Source organism: Equus caballus, chromosome 16 (genome assembly GCF_041296265.1).
Source record: "Equus caballus isolate H_3958 breed thoroughbred chromosome 16, TB-T2T, whole genome shotgun sequence".
NCBI classification, from domain to species: Eukaryota; Metazoa; Chordata; class Mammalia; order Perissodactyla; family Equidae; genus Equus; species Equus caballus.
Genome location: NC_091699.1, coordinates 24,680,215 through 24,706,169, shown reverse-complemented (window position 1 = coordinate 24,706,169; position 25,955 = coordinate 24,680,215). Strand labels below are relative to the sequence as shown.

General features: G+C 35.4%; 1 protein-coding gene across 6 annotated transcripts in view; it reads left to right on the top strand.

The window, feature by feature from the left end:
* Positions 1-25,955, top strand: part of CNTN4 (contactin 4) — an 874,155-nt gene that overhangs the window by 292,301 nt on the left and 555,899 nt on the right. The window contains exon 1 of one of the 6 annotated variants that reach the window (XM_070238573.1): positions 21,513-21,632. The exons of the other annotated variants lie outside the window; for them this stretch is intronic. The gene's annotated coding sequence lies outside the window, so the exon portion shown is untranslated. Of the gene's footprint in view, positions 1-21,512; positions 21,633-25,955 lie in introns of those variants that run through there. 6 annotated transcript variants of the gene reach the window in all.

Sequence of the window (25,955 nt, the reverse complement as noted above, 5' to 3'; positions counted from 1 at the left end):
ACTTTGGAGGTTATTTGCAAGGCTTACTTTGCGATTTGTTTTTACACCTATATGGCAGATTTTGTATGATAGAAATCTGCACTTCAGCTAATCAGTCAGATTAGTCTGCACATTATGAGAATATCTTTCACATCTGTATCATTAAAGCAAGATGAACCGTAGCTGTGTTTATACACCCAGAAGTTAAGGGGAACAAAATTATAGCTTTGGGATCATCTTCTAATATGTTGTGAATTCCAGGGAATTAAAGTGTGCTCATCTTGTAGGTTTTATTTAAAAACATTTGTTCCTTTTTTTAAACTTGCTAAACTTTCCAGGTATTTTTTCAGTACTGCTCTAATGGTTGCACATAATAATTTCAAACACATAAGAAATGAATTCGTAACAATGAAATGATAACTTTGTAGTTAACATTTCTTTTTAGATCCAATTTTACTCTTTTTAATTTTATTTCTGCAAGAATAGCTAAGCTGTATATCAGTATGAATTTGAAAGACATAATCAAGCATCTATCCTTTTTGTTTGAAAGAAAACATGCATACATATTATCTTTATATACATGATACATATGTATTTATTTATAAAATTATACATATGTTTAAATATATATTTTAATATTTATTTTATGTATTTTTATATATTTACAAAAGTATGTATTTTTATTTAATTTAAAAATACATCTAAATACATTCCTATAGGGACATTTTTGGGCGCTATTTTGATCTTGAGCAGAAAACAGTTCACTATTGTGGCTTTGTTGGTATCCAGCTGTCACCACGTCATGAAAAGGTTCCATTAGGTCACTGATAAAAATTTCAGTATTTGGGAAGGTTAAAGTCAGCAATATCATAATTTAATCATTTAGTAGTTTTACTTACCGACATTAATCTAATCCATGTTGATTTATGAGGAGAAACATCAGAAATCAGTGATGTACGTCTAAACATTTCTGTGCATCTAATTTAAGTCTTTTTTTTGGTGAGGAAGATTATTCTCAATCTAACGTCTTTGCCAATCTTCCTCTGTTTTGTATGTGGGATGCTCCCACAGCATGGCTTGATGAGCGGTGTGTAGGTCTGCACCAGGGATCTGAACCTGTGAACTGTGGGCTGCCAAAGCGAAACACATGAACTTAATCATTACACCACTGGGCCGGCCCCTCTAAATCATTATTTTTGATAAAATACTATCTTGACGAGTGTAAGAAGACAAAAGACCCTCAAATGAACTTTGTGGGGCAGACATTGAAAATCTGTGTTGACAGCATGTCTCTAATTCATCCTTTTGACAACATTTACAGTTAGAAGAGAACAGAGTATTCTCTAAGAGTCATAGTTTTTAGATAAAAGATGGTTACAGAAGCATAATAATTCCAAAAGATTTCCATCTTTTAACAATCTCTCAAAATTAATGAATAAAGACAATGGTCTTCTATTCATCTAAATATACCACATCAGGCAGTGGAAATAGAAAATGATTTTAAATTAATCCCTTTTCTTGACAGTTGTAAAATGGTAATCCTCCATTTTTATCCTCTCAGAGGACATTTAAAGATAACTTTTTTATTCTCCTATTTTCGTATTGTGTCTTATAATCTCATACATTATATAGACAAATTTTGTTGTTGGTGGCCAAAATTAAAACTCCTGTAGAAAGCCAGGGCTAGGTTACTAGGGTTCTCAAGAATATACCAACACTGAAAATCAATTTCAGTTATACTTTCAATGTTGTTGTTTTAGAATATGTGTCCTTTACTCAGATATCAAAAATCAAAGACTAGATCAGCTCATTCCTGTGAATAAGCTTAGGGATAAATGACCTCCCTCTACTTTCTTATTTAAAAAAGCAGTAGTACAATCTACCTGACTGTTGCATCTTGGTCAAGCAAGACTAAATGTTGTTTTTACTAATATTAACTAATATCAGTAAATATTAATTAGTGATATTAATAAAGTGCCAGAACTATTCGTTAAACCCTTTATTAGTTTTGCTATGCTTTTGTAATCTTGCTTGTTCAGAATAAGCACCACCCCAACACCAGTACAATGTCTGTATTTCAACTGGACTCTATATTTAAAATGATGGTGTTAATGCAATCAGTCTCCTCTTTGACTATTATTTAGTCAACTTACAAACTGACATGCATGACACATACTTATTTCTTCGTAAGTATTGAGCTATTTATTTAATACAAATTATAAAAGGGTCTGAAGTCCAGTAGAATCCTAATTAAATACATTTGTTGGGGAGAAGGTAGACTATTGATATAAAAAATTTGGAAATTGCAGCCTTAGAAGATTGTTTTATTTAGTGTCTTGGAACGGCTTTTGAAAAGGAAATTTTATTTTTCAAACTAAGAATTCCACAATGCTCTGTTCTTTCATTTATTGAACTAATTGCTTTCTTTTATTTCTTCTTTCTCCTCCCTCCCTCACAACCTTTCTTTCTTCTCTTCTTCTGTTATGGAAAAATAAATCACTGGGATAAAGTAGTGAATCCCTTTACTCTGTATATATTATGTAAGTTTCACTATTTTGTGCCTCTTTTCCTTTGATTCTGTGATTGTTGCATTTTGAAGCATATTTTCCTTTTTCAATTTAGATATAATTTACACACTGTAAAAAAATTAAATCTTAAATATATATGCACTTATGTAACCACCACTCAGATCAAAATAAAGACTATTTTCATTAACCGGAAAAGTTCTCTTTTACCTCTTCTCAGTCAATACCTCCATACCCTGAGGCAATTGCTCACTATAGATTAGTTTTGCCTGTTCTTGAACTTTATATAAGTAGAATCAGAAAGTATGCACTTTTTTGTATCTGCCTTGTTTTGCTTAACGTAATATTTTTTTGAGATTTATCCCTGTCACTACAAGTATCAAGTGTGTGTTCTTTTCATTGCTATATGTTATTCCATTATGTGAATATATCGCAATCTCTGTGCCCACTCTCCTGGTGATGGATGTATCTGAAGCATATTTACACGTATATTTGTCCACAATTCTCTGGTCAGTTGGGTATACCCGTATGGGGTGTGGTTTACTCCTCTTATTCTCACACTGTGGCAATTATTCCAAAAAAACCCCAAAATACTGTGTTGTTTGAAGGCTCTTGAAATCTTAAAAATTATCTAGCAAGCATGGGTTTTAAGGCAAATAATTCAATTATCCTATTTACATCTATATAACATAGTTGTACCACGAGCCATAATTCCCTCCTCTGGTAACCATTCACCTGTGTTCCTTTTTTATATTTCTTTTGTTTGCCTGTTTGTTTCTTTGTTTTGCTTAGGAAGATTCACCCTGAGCTAACATCATGCCAATCTTCCTCTATTTTTTAGTATGTGGGTCACCAGTACAGCATGGCCGCTAACGGGGTCGTGTAGATTTGTGCCCAGGCACCAAACCCGGGCTGCCGAAGTGGAGCATGCTGAACTTAATCACTAGGCCACCAGGGCTGGCCCTTTATAGTTCTTCTTATATCCTACCCTGCTTACTTACAAACTGGGAGTTCTTTGATTGAAAGTTTTTCCCTGATTTCTGAGAATCTTGTATATTTTGCCACCTAATAGGTACTCAATAATGTTTGATGAATTAGTAAGGTTTCACTTAAACATTTTAGGTACTTCTTAGGTAGAGATGTGTTCTCATTAAACATATAGCAAATACTTAGATTATTATTGTTTTCGTGTTATAGTGAAAATGCCTATATAGTAACACCTTTTTAACAGTGTCAAGGGGAAGGAGTTAAATATAGAGAATCTAATTTTTCGGGGGCTGGCCCCGTGGCTGAGTGGTTAAGTTCGCGCGCTCCGCAGCAGGCGGCCCAGTGTTTCGTTGGTTCGAATCCTGGGCGCGGACATGGCACTGCTCATCAAACCACGCTGAGGTGGCGTCCCACATGCCACAACTAGAAGGACCCGCAATGAAGAATATACAACTATGTGCTGGGAGGCTTTGGGAAGGAAAAAGTAAAATAAAATCTTTAAAAAAAGAAAAAAAAAAAAAGTAAATCTTTAAAAAAAAAGAATCTAATTTTTCAAGTGTCAGATTGTTTTAAATTATTTAATCTTATAAAAATCTTTAAAATAAACTACACGTTTTCATATCTTCCCAACTGAGTATATGATTGTCTTTAGGTTTTAATTGGAAACATTGATGATTGCTGGGTATTGTCTTAACTTTCGTAGTTTTTTTGCTGCTTTCCTCTCAGGCTTTTATCATATCTCATTATTTTAACTCAGCTCTCTACTTCCTACTACCACTCAAGCCTCCTGACTTTGTACTTCTGATCTTCTTTGCTTCATCAAGCAAGAAATCGTGTTAGAATCAGCATAAACATTTAACTTTGTAGGCTGTGAAAGAATCAAGTCCACAGGCTTTAGTTCATAGACTAAGATCTGTTTAACGACCATTCTTAGTGAACTGGGGTGGGGGCCATAGTTTTCTAGCATTTAATTTGAACTTTACCTCAGAATATCAACCTGTTCAAGTATGGATTATATCTTGCAGTTTTTCATGTACTCAGTTTTAGAAAGAGGATTAGCATTTACTAAATATTCACTCAGTGCAATTAATCAGAGACAATCATAGACAATCAATGCTTCCATAACATCTATGTTCTTCCTCTAGAAATCTCTTCTCATTTTTACACCCTGATGTTTTCATTAAGACCACACATTTAGTTTCAACTATAGATCTTTTTGTTGTTAGTCTTTTCCTATTACCAAGCAAGGGCTCGCTACCCAATACGCATAAAAAGCCAATACTATGGCACCAGCTTTTGATAAAATAAAAGGCTTTATTGTGAGGTCTATTGGCAAGGAGACAGGAGGCAAGACTCTCAAATCTGTCTCTCTAATCCAGGGTTTAGAGTAAAATTTAAGGTATTAAGGAGGGCAGGCTGGTATGCATAAGCACTGGCAGGGCAGGTTTCCATAGGAGGGACTCCAAACAAGACCATTTGTGGTAAGGTATGGAAAGGGGCTTTAGCATCAGGTCTTCCTGGGCAGTGGACTCATTGCTTCTGAAAAGGGTCCATCTTTTGAGTTCCAGTCATGTCCCAGTCCTTTTTGTTCCATGTGTGGGGAGAATCTTTGGTTCTGGGTGTTATTTCAGGTCAAGATATTCTTCTCTGCACATGTTCCAGCTACATGTAACTTGCAGTTTTGGTTCGCTGCCCCTGCAAGACAGCTTTTCACATCCTTTGTAAGATAAGAGTCAGTTTAAACTGGTCCTGTGGTTACAGTCCTTCCCATTTTATTTAATGCATTTACCCTTATTTTGAACTTTTCATATTATTATTTGCTCCTTATATTTTTAATATCATACATTTTATTACTTCATTTTTAATATACATTACTCATTCTATTTTTTACATAGTTTATGTCAAGAAATCAGACTCCAATATCTGGGTCATAGGCCTTCTGTATTAAAACGAGAACATCACGTTCTCTCATCAGTATACAGCAATATTTGACACAGTCTGAGTTGTTAAATAATTGGTGACACTTTGATAACAGGTTTTTTGCTGTATTTATGCATCATAAGTGTACAATTTTGTAATATAAAACAAGGTAAAATTGCACAGTAGTTAAGATGGAAAGCTCTACAATCAGACTGCCCAAGTTTGAATCATAGATGTTCTACTTGCTTTGTGTACCTTGAAGCAATTTACTTAATTTAATTGATCTTACTTTATTCATTTGTAAAAACAGTGATATTGGAACCTATCTCATAAAGTTGTTATGGTGACTAAGTTGGACCATACCTTCAGAGTAGGTAGTAAGCACTCAATAAATGTTAGCTATTATTACTATTGTTTCAAGTATGCAAGTCATTTCTATTCAAAATATATACAAGATTCCCTGTGATCCTATATATACACGTAGTAAAAATGTAGTATGTGAATTAAATTATTGACTATTTTCTCTAACTGAAAGGGCTTTTGCCAAAGGGCTAAATCTTTTCACTCAGTTTGGCTCTTGTATCTCTACTTTAGCAGAACCAAAGTGAATGATAACAACCGTAGAGAACCAAATTGCTTCTTGACTACAAATAATGAGATACTCCAGTTTAAATTACTTCGACAGTGGTCTTGATGGAATCATTCTAAACTACTTACTTTCCAAATCCAGATGTAACTTCTAAGAATAACTAAGAAAGCTCAAATCTCCCTTTTTGAAACACTAAGCCTTTTGATAGTAGGAGAATGCTTTAGGTATGAAAGAAAGATAAACATTGAATTTGTTCGACTTATTAGTGTATCATCCTAAATTCTTTAGCTTTGCAAAATAAATTTTTCTTTTTTTTTATTAAGATTGGCACCTGAGCTTAACAACTGTTGCCAATCTTCTTCTTCTTTTTTTTTTCCTGCATTTTCTCCCCAAGTTCCCCCAGTACATAGTTGTATATTTTAGTTGTGGGTCCTTCTAGTTATGGCATGTGGGATGCTGCCTCACCATGGCCTAATGAGTGGTGTCATGTCTGCGCCCAGGATCCAAACCGGTTAAACTCTAGGCCACCAAAGCCAAGCGCGCGAACTTAACCACTCTGCCATGGGGCCGGCCCCTAAATTTTTCATAATGTGTTTCTCATTTTATAAAGATTTCTGTTTAAAGCCCTGCATATAAACATATTAATTTAAAGGTTTTTTTGTTTTCCTGAAAGCCACTAATGGTGGCTACAGGTGTGGGTTTACTTACTTAAACCTTTTACATTTTTGGTGCTAACAAGTCAGTGTTTAGCCTAATCCCTACATTGGCATCAGAATCTATATCTGTGCTGTTAACTGGGTACCAAGGATGACACAGACCTAAATCTCCCTCTCAATATGCACACTAGGATGGTGCCTCCAGCATATGAATGATACGTGGCACAGAGATATTGCGGGCAGATGGTAGATAGAAGACTTTATTAACCTGTAGGATTTTAGGTTTTTCTAACAATGTAGAATGGCTCGTAGGTGCCAAAGGCCCATGCCTTTCACATACTAGAGATGTTACTTGTATCATTTATGTTGGTGTTTCATCCCATCTATTAGACTGTAACTTCTTTGGGGGCACATTTTAGGTGTTAATTTGTTTCTTCTTCATCACTTAGCATAGGGCCTTGCACTTGTATCTCACATAAATATTTCTCAATAAATGAAACAAGCACATTAGGTTTAAAAAGGACTGTGAGATAAAAAGATTAAAAGAATATGACAGCAAAAATAGCATATATGCATTAAAGAAATATGTAAAATGATTCTCACTAAAATATTAATGGGTGGTTATCTTTGGCTTGGAATGCAAATCATTAAAACTTTTCTTCTTTGTAATTGTATCATTTTTATAGTGATTATTATTTATTTAATCAGAAAATAAAGGATGTTCATAGTAGATTAAAAATGAAAATCTGAACAAACCATTAACTGTAGAAGAAATAATGTTTCCCAAAACTTCTTTTCAAAAAATGATCACACCTAAACCTTCAAAGAACAGATTTTTCTTGATATTTAATTTTTGCTAGAGTATAGAGAAAGATATCTTAAAAGTTATTTTTATAAAGCTATCATTACATGAATACAAAGATATGCCAAAAACAGCACAAAAAAGAACATTTCCTATCTGTTAGACTTATGAATATAGGTTCAAGAATCATATTTAAAACTAGCAATAATTTATTCATACATTAAAAGAAAAACACATAAAGAAAGGAAAATTATAAATGTTGAGTGACTTTTGTTGGAAGACTCTTCCAGTATTTCAAAATTGGGAAGCAGTTTCCTTTTCATCTAAACATTTATTTCCAATATGTTAAGTATAATTCAAGTATGGTTTTAACCACTTTCTATTTTGGTAGCTCATTTAAAAGCACCCTTAATTTATCCTGTAGATGAGGTATTCTGACTTCTCAGTCAACTTAAAAGAGTGCCACCTAGCCAAACATCATAGTGTTTGTTAAATGTACCTTCTGTCCTGCCTTGCATTCATGCTAAGAGTGCCCACTATCAGTTATGTGGCCCCTATCCTTAGTCTTCTCAGCATGAATGACCATTCTAGGAGCAACCGTATTGTGTAAAGGTATTGATTGTGTTGGCTTGTAAAGGCCCCAGAATGTTTTACCCACATCAAACCTGTGCTCTCTAAATGAGAGAACAGTAATAGCTGGAGCCTCCTGGTGATCTATATGAATTTTATAGAATTGCAGTTTATGGGTCAGCTTTGTAATGGTGCAGAGTTTCATTGAGCTTAACCAGGTGTGGGAAATTGTCTGGTGCTTTTATAAAGTCATAACATTTTCAAGGACAGGGATGTGATGGGTCATTTTATAAGACAGAAGAAAATGGATTAAACACATCACATTATTTTTAGTCCAATGGCAGGTGTAAGAAGGGAGGGAGTTTTCTTGGTATATTTTCTGTGTAACCAGCACTTTGATTTGATAGCCTGCCAGAATAATTTCCTTTGCTTTTTCATTTTTCTATCTTTCTCTTTTATCTTTCTATTAATAACATAATTTCTATGGGTTTCATAAACTTCCTAAGCACTAGGATACTTCATTTATATATTGTTGCTGTTGCTATTTGCCTTGTTTATTATCACTTCATTGAAATTTCGTTTTTACTTCATGTTGGCATTATCTCATTAGAGTTCTGGATTTCACCACATTCTCCTCCTTACAGCACCAACTCTGGAAACTTAATATCCAAAATTATAACCTACATAGGTACTACCCTACTGTAATAGTCTTAACTACTGGGTGGATTTCAATATAAGGTGATTTGGGGGTGAGAAGTATTTAGTGAATCAGTAAGCATTAGGTTACATGCTTTGGGATTTTTAAAAGACATGTAAGACACCAGTGTCCTATCCTTACAGAATGAACCATCTAGTGGAGAGAGAAATTAAAAATATATAAAGCAGATAATGATTTTATATAATAAAAGAGAACTTTTCTATAAGTTAGGAGCTGATTCTCTCACAAGATCTTTCCATATGATGGGCTGCCATTTATCTTCTGATAATAATAGTATCATTACATTAGAGACTTTATAGATTATGTCACTTTATATTCTGACTCTGCCATGTACTGACTTTGTGACCTTGGAGAAATTTACAGAATTTAGCTATGCCTTCAAAGTTTGTCTTTAAAATGGAGATAATAGGAATATCTGCCTTATATGACATATGTGAAATATACTTTGTGCATAAATGTACATAAATGATAGTTGGTGGGTAATTCAACCGTCTTGTGTTGCAGATGAGAATATTGACATACCGAAGTTAAGAGGCTGCCTGCCACTAGACTGGTGTGCTCCCTTGGTGCACATTACATGTGTTGACTCTTTCATGCTTCCTCATTTGAGTTCCCAGTCATGACTGTTGCTTTTGAAAATCTTGTGAAACTTGTGATATAAAAGAATCAAGGAGTTTTCTAGTGTCCTAATTTATTTCTGCATCAAATTTGCTTCTTTTACCAGAAATCTTGATAACTAATCTTCTCAACCGAGGGCTGACAGACAGGTTATAAATAAGGGCTCCAGCTACTTACTATGTGACATGTTGCCCACTTGGTTTGGGTATTTTTCTGTCCTGGACCAGACAGAGGCACCTTTGGTTTTCCTAGAACATACTCTCTGTTTCTCCTCTTTCCTCCTCTTTTCAGTGTTAAAGCAAATGTAAGTTTGTGCATGTAGGAGAATAAGATCATCAGAAGGAGTGTGACGGTGGGTTGTCCTCTCAGAGATGTTTCAGTCTACAGTTACATGCCCATAGTGAAATAGACAGTTGATGGCAGATTCAGGAGTAGAATCCAGTCATTTTAGTTTCATACACTTTCTGCTGTATCATGAGCCAACCAGGAACATTAACAACCACATTTTGAGCTGCTTTCAAAAACAGTAACCTCAGTTCCATGATTTCAATCAAGCTTTGGATTCAGAAATACTGAATTTTCACTGAGCTCTTTCATGCTCCTCTCTAGGGTCTTGAGCAAGGTGGTGAACTTCTGTTCCTTCTAATTCCCTCATATTAATACCTGACAACAGAATCCTTGGGGAGTGATTGTAAAAAAACTAACTAATAAAATGGGATTGGAGCAACCTCTTGAAAATAATATAGAGAGAGTATTTACAAATACTAACTAAGACCTACAGTTCACAACACAAAAACTGCTTATAGCCCAGGTACTAAAATTACTACTAAACCATTAGCTGGGATAGAATTTCCCCCAGTGGCAAATATTTATTTTCTGTCCTATTATATGCTACTTAACATGGTCCAGTGTCAGCATAAAGCTGTAATTTGGCAATTGCATTTGTGTATTTAATAACTGTTGATAAAGCTGAAATAAATCAGTAAAAAGATTCCACTTTTGTAAAGCACATCCAAGGTTTAAGCAAAAGGAAATCATTCAGCATTTCTGATATATAGAAGCCAGAATGTAGTATATTAAGGAGAAATAACACATAAAATGATGTCTGGGACATCACTGAATTGAGGAAAGTAATCAATATCATTTTTAACCAGTGTTGGCTTGCATTGTGAAGGAAAGGAATAATTTAAAGTGCATGATCACAGCATTTAGACAATCCCAGGAGATGAAAGAAGCCTTAGACCCATAGGATGAAAGAAGCCACGAATCTTATTGCCAGACAAGGACACTGAGGCCCAGAGATAAAGGACTTCCTTAAGATCTTATGGTAAAAGTACATTTGTTTAAGTTTGATTCAGGATTCAGGAGTAGGATTAATAGGTAGAAGTTGAATGACACACATGGTTCAAATTTTAAAAAAGATTTTTAGAAACTGGATATTCCCAACAATGGAAAAAATAAGCAGCTTTGAATGATGGTGAATGTTCCATTATTGCAAGTAATCAGTCATATAACAGATAAACTCCTGATGTGAATTATGTACCGAAAATTCCACTGGATGAAACGCTTGAATGGTTGCCCACTGCATTCCACTTTAGTATAGCTTTCTGTACCTTAAAATATTCAACAATTTACAATCAATTATTAATTAACTTATGTAATTGTTACTTAATTAGCAAATTAACATTTTATAATTTTTAGGCATAAATAGAATTAATAAAGAACTTTCAATGTCCTAAAAGGAAATAAAGGTGGGGGCGAGGGGTTTACCTGTCGAGATTCTCATGTGTTCATGATATAGCCCACATTGATTTGTTCCTAGGCAGAGGACAGAATAAACTGATCTTAAGTCCCTTTCAGCTCAATGATTCAAAAAATGCTGGCATTTTAGTGAAATGTAATATGGATGACATAATGTAACATAGCAAATAGAAAAGTCTGCAGCTAAAAGATAAAGCACTTAAATGTCAAATAGCATTGTGTGAATAAATCTAAAATGTAATTTTGAACCAATTTTTAAAACTTGTGCTAACATGCATAACATGGTGTCATGCAGAAGATGATGAGGAGTAAACGATATGTTAAGGAAACCTGCAGATAACCAAATGCTTTCCTGTAATAAATGAATTTGCCAAATCTTTAGGGGAGTAATCGTGTGTATCCAAATGTGAGTGGTTTCCAGGATCTATTCATTTCTCTTTTCCTCACCCATACACACAAACATAAGCATGCACATCAGCTCAAATATTTATTCCCTTATGGTTTCAGAACATTGAATGTTTATAAACACTGCACTTGATGACTGTAATTTTTACTTGCAGATTGAATAGTTCCATGGCGTTGATTCTACTGAAAGTCATGGTCACTGGGCAACATGCTGTCTGGAAGACAGTCTGGCAGGTAGAGTCTTAGGGAATTTCCTGGGATTTGTTCCTGATGCACTGCCATAGTACAAGTAGAAATTATGACCTCCTATAGCTGGTGCTGTCAGTACCCTGCCTATATGCCTCAGACCCTTAATTGTATTCCTGAGGACTTCCAACCATTAGTATCTGCAGCCCTGTTTCTAAGTCTCTTGTCTTGGAACTCTGGGAAATTGCATTGCTCCTGTGTATAGCTGAGCTTTAAATGCTGAGAATTAACATCCCCTGGGAATAGCCCTCCACCGGTGACTCTCAAGCAATGTAAGTATCCCAGCTCCATTATCCTTCAGGCAAGATAACTCTGCAAGGTGTGTTTTACACCACTTCTCAGAGTTTCTCTGCAGGATCGCCCACTGTATAGCTGCTTTAACAAAATATTCATTATTGGATGTTTTCACTCCGCTATATCATTTTCTTCCTTTTTGGCATTGCCTGCACTTCCTAAAGAAACTACTTTTATTCTAATACTTATCTCAGTGAGCTTCTGTAAGAACTCAAACTAACATGCATCCCACACCCAGCTGGCAAGAGCAAACCCTCCTGAAGGGGTTTATAGAAGCCCTTACCAGGGGGTACATTTTTCACATTCTAATCCCAGTTCAGCCATCCCCCATCACTCTAATAATCAGCATCTCGTAATTGTCAGTGTCTTGTTATCAAAAGGTGGCAGAGAGTTAGCTTAAAGTATCCTGAAGTGTGTTTCATATGTTGATCTTAATGTCCTTTTTCTGCTTGCTGTAATGGGCAATACCAAACAATCAGTGCTTGAATCTCCTTTTCACGTCATCACTGAGCATTCTGTTCAATGACACGTGTCCTCAGCAAAGTCTGACATCTATTCATCAAAGACAGGGCAAACACCAAGCTCATGTACAATATAACTACTGAGTATTGAATGTTTCCTTTGTTAGGCAAAATGCTAAGCATTTTACAACTCTTATCTGATATTATAGTCATCGCCATCCTTTGAGGTAGTACTGTTATTCCCATTTTACTGATGAGAAACCTTAGTCACAGAGGATTAAGTAATTTGCTTAACAACACACTAGCACTAGCAAGTAAGAGGCTGATAGAGCATTTGGGCTTTTAAATGTCTTCTATAAAACTTGGCATCTGAATGTTAGTGTACTTGATTGATATTGTGCTCTAGCTGCATTCTAATCCTGTCTTTGTAACTAACTTTTATGGATAACTTTATCTTAATGGGAAAAAAACAAGATAGTCACTAGCTGGCTTTCACCAGACATAAAGTTATTAAGACTGGGGGAGGGTTATTGCATAAGAACACTGTCGAGGGGAACAAAAAGAGAGAGGAATGCAGACCAAATTTTTTTGCCTTCTTTTTAACATTGACTTTGGATTTTAGCATGTAAGGTGATGCCAGGGTTTTTAGTGAAATGAACTTTGAATGAACTCCAATAGTAATGAACTGATAACCAATAAAATAAATAATTGATTTATCTCAGAACAATCCGACTCCTAGAAGTGGTGTTCGTGAGAAGCCCGTGTGCAACTGCCCTCTAGAAAGCCTCACAAGTTTTTGCTTTTTTTCTTTTTTTTTCCAAATGGACGATTTTTGCCAAACAGACTTCTAAGGGCAGTCAAGTGTCAAATACAAAGTTATGGCTGGTGCAGCTGCCTTTGGGATCACACGCTCCATTTATTCATTATAGAAAGCTCAGATGCACAAGCATGTGGTGCCATTTCTTGTACCTGTCAGTTTAGTGCATTTAATGAACATTGATCATGTTCATTCAGACACATTTCTCCATGCTGCAAACAAGAAGTCAGTCGTTTCTGAAAGATGTGGTAGAAACTTTTCTGCAAACTGTCTCTATGGAATACTTTTTGCTGTAAATAAATAAATAAATAAATACACCGAAAATGTACACAATTTTCATACAGAAGAGAAAATATGTTAAGAAGTTATTCTGGTTTTGCTAAATCTAGTATTTGTCTACTTAAAATTGAAATTTTAATGACTTTGATAGTTATTAGATTGCTATAAAGATATTTCAAGTTTTGTAGCTTTTGTCTATTCCAAAAGTCACTTTTTGTTCTTTCGAAAATGTTTGTTCAGTTATAAAACTTCCTACTGCGTATTTTCACCATTAGTAAACTATGTTGAGTATACCGATCAATTGGTGCCAGATTTATTGTTCTACATGACAGTGAGAAAAATACTTATTATTTTCTTAGCATTTGATTTTTGCATCCTGTCAAAAATCTCATAAAAGGATTAGTTTAGGTTCTTATAATTGGAAGACACCATTTTTTATGAATTATGTTCTTGTTTGCTATTCACTTATTAGCTGGAACAAATTTTAAAAAATTGTTCAATTATATTGCCTCAGCTAGAGGTGCATTATATTTAGAAATGATTTACTCATAACTGTTCTGTCAGGAGAATATCTTAATCAGTTTTTGGAAAGGACTAAGTACATTTACATTATTCTACATGTATTGTTATTTCAACATTTATATTTCTTTTGGTTGAGCTTTTTTTCCCATCACCCTGGGACACAAGATAGCTGAAGAACACAGTGTGCTCAAATTAAGGTACAGACTCATCTAAACAACTTGTGGACTTTTCAGGTTGCTGATGGAAATTAGAATTGAATCATGGTGGGAAAAATCTCACATCTTCAACCTTTAGACTTTGATAATCTTATAAAATGAGTTGAACATTCCATCCAGAATGTGGTATACCTTTAGAAAATAGTATTCATCTAGCATGTGTTTTTTATTTGTCTAAAAGTCTATCACTCAAAAACATTAAACATGCGTATGATAAAATATATTCAGGAGTATTCTTTGAAGCTTTTTTTGTCATACAAGAAAATTGTAAATACGCTAAGTATCTGTAAATAGGGGAAGACTTCTGAAAGCTATGGTCTGCATCCTACAGTGGAATATTATAACCCATTAAAAATTGTATGGCAGATCAGTGTGTTCTGAGATGAAGGGTGTACATGTCCACGAGAAAAGCAATATGTAAATATTATGCATATTATGATGCTCTTTATTTAGTAAATAAAAAGAAAAATATATACATTTCTTTGTTTATGTGTGTAGATGCAAAGAAGAAGATTTGTGAGACAATTATTTTCTCTGTTGATAAGAATAGCATGTGGTGCATTGAAAAGGGGATTTTGACGCATCCATCTTTATTTTTCGTTATTCTACAAAAATAATGCATGAAACTGAATTTTGTTTACTTGTTTACAATTGATTTTTTTCTTTTAGAGAAGAAAATCCATGAAACAGGTGAGAAGAGCTATAATTAATCCAATCAACAAATTTTTATGGTGCACATTCTTTGTGTCAGTCACTGTGGTTGCCACTGGGGATACAATGGAGAACAAAGAGACACACTGGCCCTGAGCTCAGGAATATAGAAATTGATAAAAATTTTATCAATGTACACATTTATTATGTAGGAAAAGTACAGGGGGTTAGAAAAGTTTATAATTATCTGGTCAGTGAAAGTTTCCTGAGGAAGGAATTTTTTGCATCAATATCTGAAGCCTTGAATCAGCCTAACTAAGTAAGGAGACTATTTATGAAGTCAAAACAATGGAAACACTAAAGAAACAGTTATGTGAATAAAAATGTAGACTGTAGAATATTTTTTTAAGAATTAGGCCAGATTATCCAGTCTATCCAATTGGCTGCAGTTAATCTGTAATTCTTTGCAAATGGCAAACCATCCAGAAAAATCAGACACTGTAACTCTCACTGCACAAGCAATGAGCCAAGTGTTATTGAAAGTAGTATATCTTCATTTGTTCATTTCTGAAGCACTTATGACACCTAGCCCAATGAGCTTCAACTCACTGTTGTTGGTATTATTTGGGTGACTGAACATTTGTCATTGCCCAGGCCATATCCGAATGTTACCTGAACTAACTCTCCTGTCTTTTTCCCTTTCCTTGCCTCCTTCCATTCATGTGCTCATGCATTCTTGCATTCAATAAAATATGTATGGAACAGCTTGTATATGTCAGATACTGGGGAAAGCAAACATGGTCCTTACCCTATAAACTCATATTCTATTGGAAGAAACAAAGAGTTAATAATACATACAAATAGAGATTACTGTTGTGAATGAAATTATTGGGATAGAGAAGGCTTACTTTAGTTGGTATATTCATGTAAGGTCTTTCTGAGGAGATGGCCCTAAGTTGCAATTTCAGCATTAGAAGAGCCAGATATAGAAAGAGTGAAAGGATAGGCATGTGTAAAAGTCTTGAACTAGGAAAGAATATGGAGTATTTGAGCAACTGAAACAAGGTGAATGAGAACGGAGGAGGACAGCTTCATTAAACAGGGATCCAAGCCCCAGGTTGGTGTAATACCTGGAAGAAAACACTACCCAGGAATACTGAAAGCACAGCCCTTATTGAGACAGTGAAAGATCAGAGTTTGTTTTGTAATTTCTAAGACTGACACTCTTTATCTTGGAATCATTGAATCTTAGGTGTGAAAAAAACTCTAAAGGTGATCTAATCACATCATTTCCCTGTGGAATGCACTTTGTAGTGGAGATCTGAATGGCTGAAGTTTTCCATCACTACACAGATTTTTTCTCGGAGCCAGTTTTGTGATTGACTGAAAGACCTATCACCCTTTTCCTCCACAAAGGTGACCCTGAATCCTTTTGGAGCACCATTCCTGTTTACCCCTGTATGCTTTTAGTTCATAGCTCCAATGTCCTAAAAGGAAGCCCTCTTTTACACCCGAGGAATCTTAGTGGTTGGAAACATTTAAAACAGTCATTATTCTATATGGAGCTTTGTTAAACTCTGAGGCAGGAGAGTAACCCTCTCTTAAACTATCTCAAGGAAGGGGGTTTTCCAACAGTTGGTTTCTCCTGAAATCTCTTCCTAAGGTGGAGAGTTGAGCCCATTATCTAAATAATTCAGATCAAAGAGCTTAATACTGAAGTGAATCTCCTGAATTATCCCCATGGTTGTGGCTGTCTATAGTGCTAAACACCATTAATTCCATCAATTAATTACCAATTCAATGAGGTAAGTTTTTCTTATACATAAATACATACCTACATGCAATCTGTAATAGAGACACTGGCAGCCTGTCTTAACTGGGGTTCTTCATCTGAATGAAGGAACACAGGAGATTATTTGAATGACTATTTTCTCATTTTCCCAAGGAATACTAGTGTTATTCTAGTAATATTCTAGATGCATAGGAGAAAAGATAATCCATTACATACAATGGATGTTCCTCTTTCGAGGAAGCCCACTTAAGAAAGGCTAGTAGGTTATTCAAAAAGACTGATACATAAATATATACCTATGTACAATCTCTACGAAATTCTAGAGAACACATTTTATATCTATTTACTCTTGTTTTCTTTCCACAAAACTTGGAGCATACCATGATTTCCACGCCCTTGTAATTAATTTCTGGTTGTCAACCTAAACTATACCTTTATTGGCAAAGTAAAGCGTTAAGGCAATTGAAAAGATAACGCACGTCAAAAAACCATTTATATCTCTATTTCGGACAAAGGCTAGACCCTTGGTAAATGTCTATTGAGTGGAGTTGAACTGAATTAGTTTCAACTGAATTGAATTGCTTTCAGAGAGCTGTAGCTGGAGCCAATTATTACTTCGTCCTTTGGCCAGTGTTTTCAGTTGAGTATTTCAACATACTATTCATTCAACCAACATTTTATTTTGTTTTATTTTATTTTTATTTCTTTCCTTTTTCTCCCCAAAGCCCCCTGGTACATAGTTGTATGTTCATGGTTGTGGGTCCTTCTAGTTGTGGCATGCAGGACGTCACCTCAGCATGGCTTGAGGAGCGGTGCCATGTCCACGCCCAGGATTCAAACCAGTGAAACCTTGGGCCGCTGCAGTGGAGCGCGCAAACTTAACCACTTGGCCATGGGGCTGGCCCCCTCAACCAATATTTTATTGGATGCATACCTATTATGAGCCAGACAGAAGCTCAGTTCAGGGCTGTGGATTCACAGATTAAATAAACACAGTCCTTAGTTTATAATTGCTCATAGGGAAAAGAGGAAGATAATGTGCACAATGCCATCAGTGATATAAGTAGAGAGCTCTAGGGAGCTCTCACAGGGATAAGTAAATGAGATGAGAAGGGAGGTAGCATCTGGAGGAGATGACACCTAGTTAAAGTCCTAAGGATGACCTTCCTAGTCAGATGAGGCAGTGAATAGCATTTCTGTTTAGGGGGAAAGATGTCATTTTAGAATTTACTCTTAAGTGTTTTCTAAGCTTTTATTATCACTTTCTCTTGACTGCTGGTGTTGTGAATTTGGACACAGGGTCTTGGAAAGGAATCCTTCATGATCTCAGAGCTTGATGGGGATGTTAACTGCAAAATATAGTGCCTTCAACTCTTGTGGCTGATTATATGTATATTCATTTTCACCATAGTTTTTAATCGCTGGTCTGTAGTTTAATGTCTTATATATATTTTATTTTAAGCAACTTCATGTATTTTTCTTGTTTTGTTCATAGATGTGGCCATAAACTGGCAGTTTGTAAATAAAATGTGCATATTAAACTGAGAGTGTTCCTTAGAACTATACTTTCATTCCCTTTGGAATTGGCTAGATCATTTTTGAGATCACTATTTTTAAGTATAAGATGGTGGACTGGGAGTTTCCAGGTCTTGATTTTAAATTCCATTTTCATCAGGTAGTAGAACAAAGTGTTGCTAAGATTAAGTTTTGCCTACTTTAAACTTAAATGGAGGAAGGTGATCTATGTGAACCTTCAGATTGAATTAGGCAAAACGTTCATGTGTAGATGGCTTGAGATATATTATGTTAAATATTTCTTCATCTTTAACTTTCGCTGCTTTCTACCTGTTTTCATACAAATGGAACCTGTTAATTAGCAAAGTGGTCAGACGCATTTAAGAGTTATGCATTCCTCAGTCTCAATTCTAGTGAGAAAAGAGAGGTTCTGATAATTAAATCTGTTTAATTGACAATTTCATAGTTTTTCTCCCTCTTGGAAATCACTTAAGCGTAAGAAGAACTAGATACAAATAGTTACTCCTGTACATTTTAGAAGAAAACTTTCCATAAAGAAACCTACTCCATTAATGTTCCTTAAAATAAAACAGTGTGTAATAAAATAGTGTATTAAGAGACCCAGTTGGGTCACCCTGTGGTATAGTGGTTAAGTTCGCGTGCTCTGTTTAGGCAGCCCAGGTTTGCCGGTTTGGATCCTGGGTGCAGACCTACATACCACTCATTAAGCCATGCTGTGGTGGCATCCCACATAGAAGGACTAGAAGGACTTACAAGTAGGATATACAGCTATGTACTGGGGCTTTGGGGAGAAAAGAAAAAAAAGACCCAATTATTTGAATTCTTTTTTTACGATATTATGAATGATAGTTTTTCACTGCCGTAAATGTGCATTTTGTGTAAAGCCTTTTATATTGTGAAATTTAAAACATATCATTGCTAATGATCAAACCCAAAATTTCTAAATCCATATATTTTGTTTTAGAAGACCATCTTCTTAAAAGCAATAGAAAAAGAAGAAAAACCTAACAGAGAAAGTTCTAAAAAATTTAATGTGTATAACTATCACGTCTTTATTGATTAAAATATAGATATCCACACCCAAACATTCTGATTGTAATACCCTGCCTTGATGTCTGAAATTTTGTTTTTAAATACAAATCCTGAATGATTATGATGTAGATGACTTCTAGTACACACTTTGAGAAACTTTTAAAACATGAAGCTTAATCACCTGTATCTTGAAGATTCATGGAATTTATATTGGCAGTGGAGAGGAGATAGGGCAAATTAGGGTAGAGTTACCTTAAATGTCTGCAGGTAAAGGCATGCTTAATTTACTGGTTGGGGGGCTGTGCATCCTGGAAACAAATCAGTGTTCAATGGAATCTTTACAGTCTTTAGTCTCTAAGTATTAATAGATCCATTCCCAGCTTCAAAATTGGTACTTGCCCTATATATAAAGTCTATGAGATGAGGACATGCTTCTAGCCAGAATTTGTTTTGCCTGCCTTATGTTCCATGTACTAATTCTCCTTTTTTGCAGTCATGCTTTCATTGACCTTCTCAAGGTCAAAGACTTTGTCACCTTTTTTTCACTGCCTGCTTACCTTTACCTTCTATTTCTTTCATCAGTTCTTTCAAGGTGTCCAGGGCTGCAAAATGTTCAAGATATTCTTATTCTTTTATTTTTAAATTGTATTTATTTATTTGTTTGTGGCAGGTCCAAACAATGTCTTTTATCCATACTTCCTTTTTGAAGTTGTTTGCAAAAATAAGAAATAAATGGCAGAAAGTGAGATCTTAGTGCTGTAAATAACATACATTTTAAAAATGCTTAGCTTAGAATATAGTAGTAGACCACTGAGCACTTGCAGTAATGGTGGGCAAATGAATGTAGCAATGGCAATTGCAGTAATGGAGGGCTAAGGAATATGTAATGTTGTCTGCAGCTCTGGGTTTCATTGGGTGGACAGGGTGTTTTAAAAGGGGTATGAATACATTGATGATTTACTGATGTGGTGTACCTCTGCATCAATGTTTTTCAAGGTATGGTTCACAGATACGATAAGCATATACTGAATGTTCAATTATGTGTTTTAGGAAGGAGCCACTAACTAGATGGGACCCTGAGACAGCAAGTGTAAACTAGGACTGTTGAAGGTAGATTGTGACAATGGTCTCTCTATTCCTAAACCACCATCTCTAGAATTACATGAAATCATTTTTTTAAAATTGCAGATCCTTAAGACTACCTAAAAATTTCTGAGAGTAGAGTGGAATCTTTAGTGCATCCTGTTCCTGGGAAGTTTAAACAAGAGAATTACTACATTAGAGCATTAGAACTTTAGAACAGTGGTTCTGAAAGTGTGAGTCCTAGACCGGCAACATCCACATCATCTGATACCTTGTTGGAAATGAAGCTTCACAGATCCCACCTTAGACCTACTGAATCAGAAACTGAGGATGGGGCCAGGCAATCTATTTTAACAGACTTTCCATGTTATTCTGATGCATATTGAAGTTTGAGAACCACTGCTCTATTGAATATGGCAAACCAGTGCCTTTCTGATTTACTGTTTTCTTTACTTAGTATTATAATAATGTGATTTTTTAAAAAAATCTGGGTGCTCCTCTCATATCTCCTGCGTAAGTGATGATACAGTGTTATGCATCATTGAAAGAACTGTAGAAGAGATGTGTACTGCCTTAACCTGAATTATAGTCATCTGACTTCTTCTTTACAAGAAGTATGTGGGTGGGAGTGATATTCTAAAATGTAGGAAGATGACAAGTTTGAATGGGATAGCTAATGAAAAGGAATGGATGGGGGTGTGGAGAAGAGAAGAACAATACAACAGAGACAAGTATTGACATAGTTGTCTTGGAAATCCTGGTTATGATCCTCTATTTCCATTGCCTGAGGCACTCATCTCAGGTCAGCACTGACACTGCAAGTTGACTTGCTCTTTAGCACAACAATCTGACTATTTTAAAAGCAGTTCCTTTTGAAAAAAATCTTTAGAAGTAAATTTTTTGGTTTTAGCCTTTGGCAGTGTCAAAACTAGTGCTAGCAAGAGCCTCTAGCAATAAGTAAATGAGATTCATAAACCAAAGCTAAGAGAAATGCACAGAAGTTTTACAAATGTGAAAAGCAGTTTTCTTTTCTTTCTATAAATATTATATTTGCAGAGATCTATTTGGCGTTCAGTCTTGTTTGTCTGCTGTCCAGCTGACTTTTAAGTTTCGTCTTGGCAAAAGTACTTGCTGAAGGATTAAGTCACACAGACCTCAGATCCGTTAACTGAAGGTACTTGAAAATCACTAATATATTTGTAAATTCCAGTGTATGAGATTTTGTGTAATTATATACGTTAACTAGATATTGTAGGGGATCAGAATTGACCACCTCAAAATATGTCTCTTTGCCTTGATTATTTTCAAGAACAAAAGACTCTAAAAGAAACCTTGACCTCCCGCCTAGCTGCCTAAAAGAAATTTAAGATAAATTTCTTTATCTTGGGGATACCTGGGGACAGGCTTTCACCATAGATAACTCTGCGTGTTTGTAGACTGGGAGGATCTTGCTAAGACCACCATTATCAAAGTTCTCTTTACCAAACATTTGCTTTACCATTTCCATGTGAATTGCCTTCCTCACCTTTGAAGTCTGAAACCACTACCCCCAACACCTTCCTTCGTCTTTAGCTGAAGATGATATTTAATGTGGCAGCTTGGCCATTCTGGTGAGTTACTCAGCTTTCCTGGGTTTCTCCCATGTATAAGTGTTATAAAGCTTTGTTTGATTTTCTCCTGTTATTCTTCCTCATGCCAATTTAATCTGTAGACCAGCCAGAAGGACCTAGAGGGTAGAGGAATTCTCTCATTCCCCTACAATTTTGGTAAAGATTGTGAGCAGATAATTTGTGAATCACCTGTAAGAGCTGCAGTTCCTCAGTTCACTTTTAACGTGTCCAAGTAAGTTGGAACAGGTTATGCAAAAGGAACCAATTGATATTTGTATATGAGTGTATTTGAGAATACAATTGTGTGTTTGTCTTTGAATAATTGGATGTCTGTGTATTACAAAGCCAAATACTCTTTTTTTTTTTTTTTTAATATTCACCCATCCATTCAACAGATATAAAAGGAGGTTAAGTGACTAGTTCAGGGCCCTGTACTTGATTAAAAGTTGATTCAGGATTGGAAGTGGCACCTTATGATACAGTGTATCTGCTATATATTCCAGTCACCATTCACTTGTGTAGTATTCAATTCATTTGTAAAATATTACTATTGAAGTTGAAATGAATTGCTAGATTTTTACATCCAATAATTACTAAGTAAATGAGTGAGATATTTGGATGAATTCAAGGGAGCCCCCAAGAAACCCATTATTGAGATGAGTGTAAGATGATATATATTAATAAACACAGGTATTAATATGTGATTCAAAAAGGAAGGACTTTCAAGGAAGGAAATTTTCTTGTTTAAGCCTCCCAAGTGTGTGTGACCTGATTGAATCAGCATTGCTTACAATAGGGCCCAAGAGAAATACAACTGTATTTTGCAATATTATCTGTCCCCAAAAGAGACTCTTCTTCAAGGGGAAATATTCTAACAAACTGAAGATAAAGTCTAACCTTTGGGGTCCTCTTCTTCCACATATTCTATTCTGGAGAGTGGCAGGTAATAAATAAGGTATTAGGCTAGATTTTCAGTTCAAATTTAATTTTGATTCCTTCAGTGGATTCAGCTGTGGCATTCAAACATAGTTTTTGCAGGTGCAGAGAAAGAGTTATTTAGTCCTGCAGTGTGACTAATTGCTAGTAATTGCTTATGGGAAGGGGGTTAGGAAGGCCTCTCTCTGGATCTTCCCCATCATAATTTGTGCAGGGTCCTTGGCAACACGGGACAGCAGCATGGAGCAGTGTAGAGACTGAGAAGTCATCCGCAGTTGTGCAATATATAAAACAGATTGGTCTCCACTGAAAGAAAAGCCTTGTGTAAATTGAATTTTTATACAAATAGAAAATTTATGAAAACATGATCTTTTAAAAAATATTTTATTTTCGTTTCTGATTAACCTTTGTTTGGAATTGCTCTTACCAATATAGTACTTTTCTGTCTCATCTCTTACTTTTTTCCTTTTTCCAGTAACTAATATTCTATGAACTAGTATTTAATAGACCATTTAAAGAGGTATGGTAATTTGCCTATTATGAAAAGAAAAATATATTTATAATTAAAATATACATTGAAGTAAGTTATATACAACAGAAATTTAGTTTAAGTCAGATCTTTCTGCAACCTTGTTAAAGCATACATTTCCTGTGTCATTTTTTTTTTTTTTTGAAGAAGATTAGCCCTGAGCTAACATCTGCTGCCAATCCTCCTCTTTTTGCTGATGAAGACTGGCCCTAAGCTAACATCTGTGCCCATCTTCCTCTGTTTTATGTGGGACACCTGCCACAGCATGGCTTGACAAGTGGTGCGTAGGTCCACACCCAGGACCTGAACCAGCAAACCCCAGGCCACCGAAGCCAAACGTGTGAACTTAACCACTGTGCCACCAGGCAGCAGCCCCCTAGTTCCTATGTAACTTTTGATGATTATTTATTTACTTATTTTTTTTCCTTCTCTCTCCATTATATCTCTGTTAAATCTGACTCAAGATCCCGGATGGAATTCATCAAGTGGTTGAGTTTTTACAATTCTCTGGAACTATAAAAACCTAAGAAAAAAAAAATGCACAGCAGCTTGTGGACCATAAAGATTTAAGTAGATACAACCCAAGAAATAAAATAGATTGTTTCTAAGTATGAGATGAAGAAAATCCAGGTCTTAACTACTATTGAGAATTATCTTGCTATCTACAAAGCATCCTGCTGAATTTCAAGAAGTATTTTTTAATTTAGTATCTTGAGTATTTTTTGTTTGTCTTATTTATTTTATTTTATTTTTTTATTGAGGTTATGATAGTTTACAACCTTGTGAAATTTCAGTTGTACATTATTATTTGTCAGTAATATTGTAGGTGTACCACTTCATCCTTTTTGCCCGCTCCTCACCCCCTCTTTCCCTAGTAACCACTAATCTGTTCATTTTGTCCACGTGTTTAACTTCCATATATGAGTGGAGTCATACGGAGATTGTCAAGACATATTTTGAATGGAAGTAGAATTGTAAGACTTTTTTGCTTATTTTCTCTAATTATTTATTTTTTTCTCATATTCCTTAAGTATTGAGTTCTCAAAAACTTGTCATTTACCTTCCCCCTACATACACACATATAGATAAAGTTTATCTCAGGAGTTTTGTGAATTAGTCCAAAAAATTAATCACTATAGTTTAAGACCTCAGTAATATTCAACTGGTTTCATTTTATTCTATTACATGGAACTTAAATTACTTGGGAAGTTTAAATAGTGTCATCTAAATAGTGATATATCCACTACTACTATTTCGGTGATAGGTAAAATTCAGAACGCTTACTTCCAAGCGTGTGTATTAGTCAGGGTTCTCCAGAGAAACAGAACCAGTAGGACATGTGTACACACACACACACAGATTGATTTATTATAAAGAATTGGCCTACATGATTATAGAGGCTGAGAAGTCCCTCAATTTGCCATCTGCAAACTGGAGACCAAGGAAAGCCAATGCTATAATTCAGTCAGAATCTAAAGGCCTGAGAACTGGGGGAGCCAAAATTTAAATCACAATCCAAGGGCTAGAGAAGATGAGATGAAATGTCCTCACTCAAACAAGCAGGCAGGAAGCAAAGAGGGGCAAATTCCTCCTTCCTTCCCCTTTCTGCTCTATTGGGGCCCTCAATGGATTGTGTGAGGCCCACCTGCACTGATAAAGATCTGCTTTACTCAGTCTGCTGATTCAAAGGCTAATCTCTTCCAGAAACTCCCTCACAGACAAACTCAGAAGTAATGTTTTACCAGCTCTCTGGGCATCCTTTAGATCAGCCAAATTGGCCCATAAAATTAACTATCAACATGTGACTGATGTGAATCCTAAATTACCACAGATTTTTGAAATGGTTAAGGAGAGTGCACCTGTTTCTTTTTTCCAACTTTAAGTCCAACTGGATATCTGCACTTTGAAGAAATGTATTCTAGAGGGGGGAGAACACTTTTGACTCTTTTTAATAATTAAGAGAAATTTCAGTTACACAAAGTAAAAAAATATAAAATTTTTAAAAATTTATAATTTATATAATTATAATAACTTGTGGAAAGTTAAGAGAATTCTATAAGAGAAGGGATGATTTTAAAAAAAGACGTTTCAGGAAAGAGTTTCTTTTGACAAACCTATCTGCTCATTATAATTGATGAATTGGTTCCATTCTGGTTCCTAGTGACCCATCTAGCACCGAGTAGGAAATGATGCAGGAAATGAATGTTGTGGTCTCATTTGTCAGGCAGGGCCACTAGTGTCTTGCAGGACATGTGAGTTTCCTTCCATTCTTTCCTCACATTTACCTGCCCATCCTTTTCCCTTTCAGTGCTTTTCTCTCCCATTAAACGACTTGGGTGACTGCCCTTTTAGTAGCATCTTAGCATTAGTTCTTTAGGGTCCACAGCCTCTTTTTTAAAGTTGATATTTGGCTTCTAGAGCA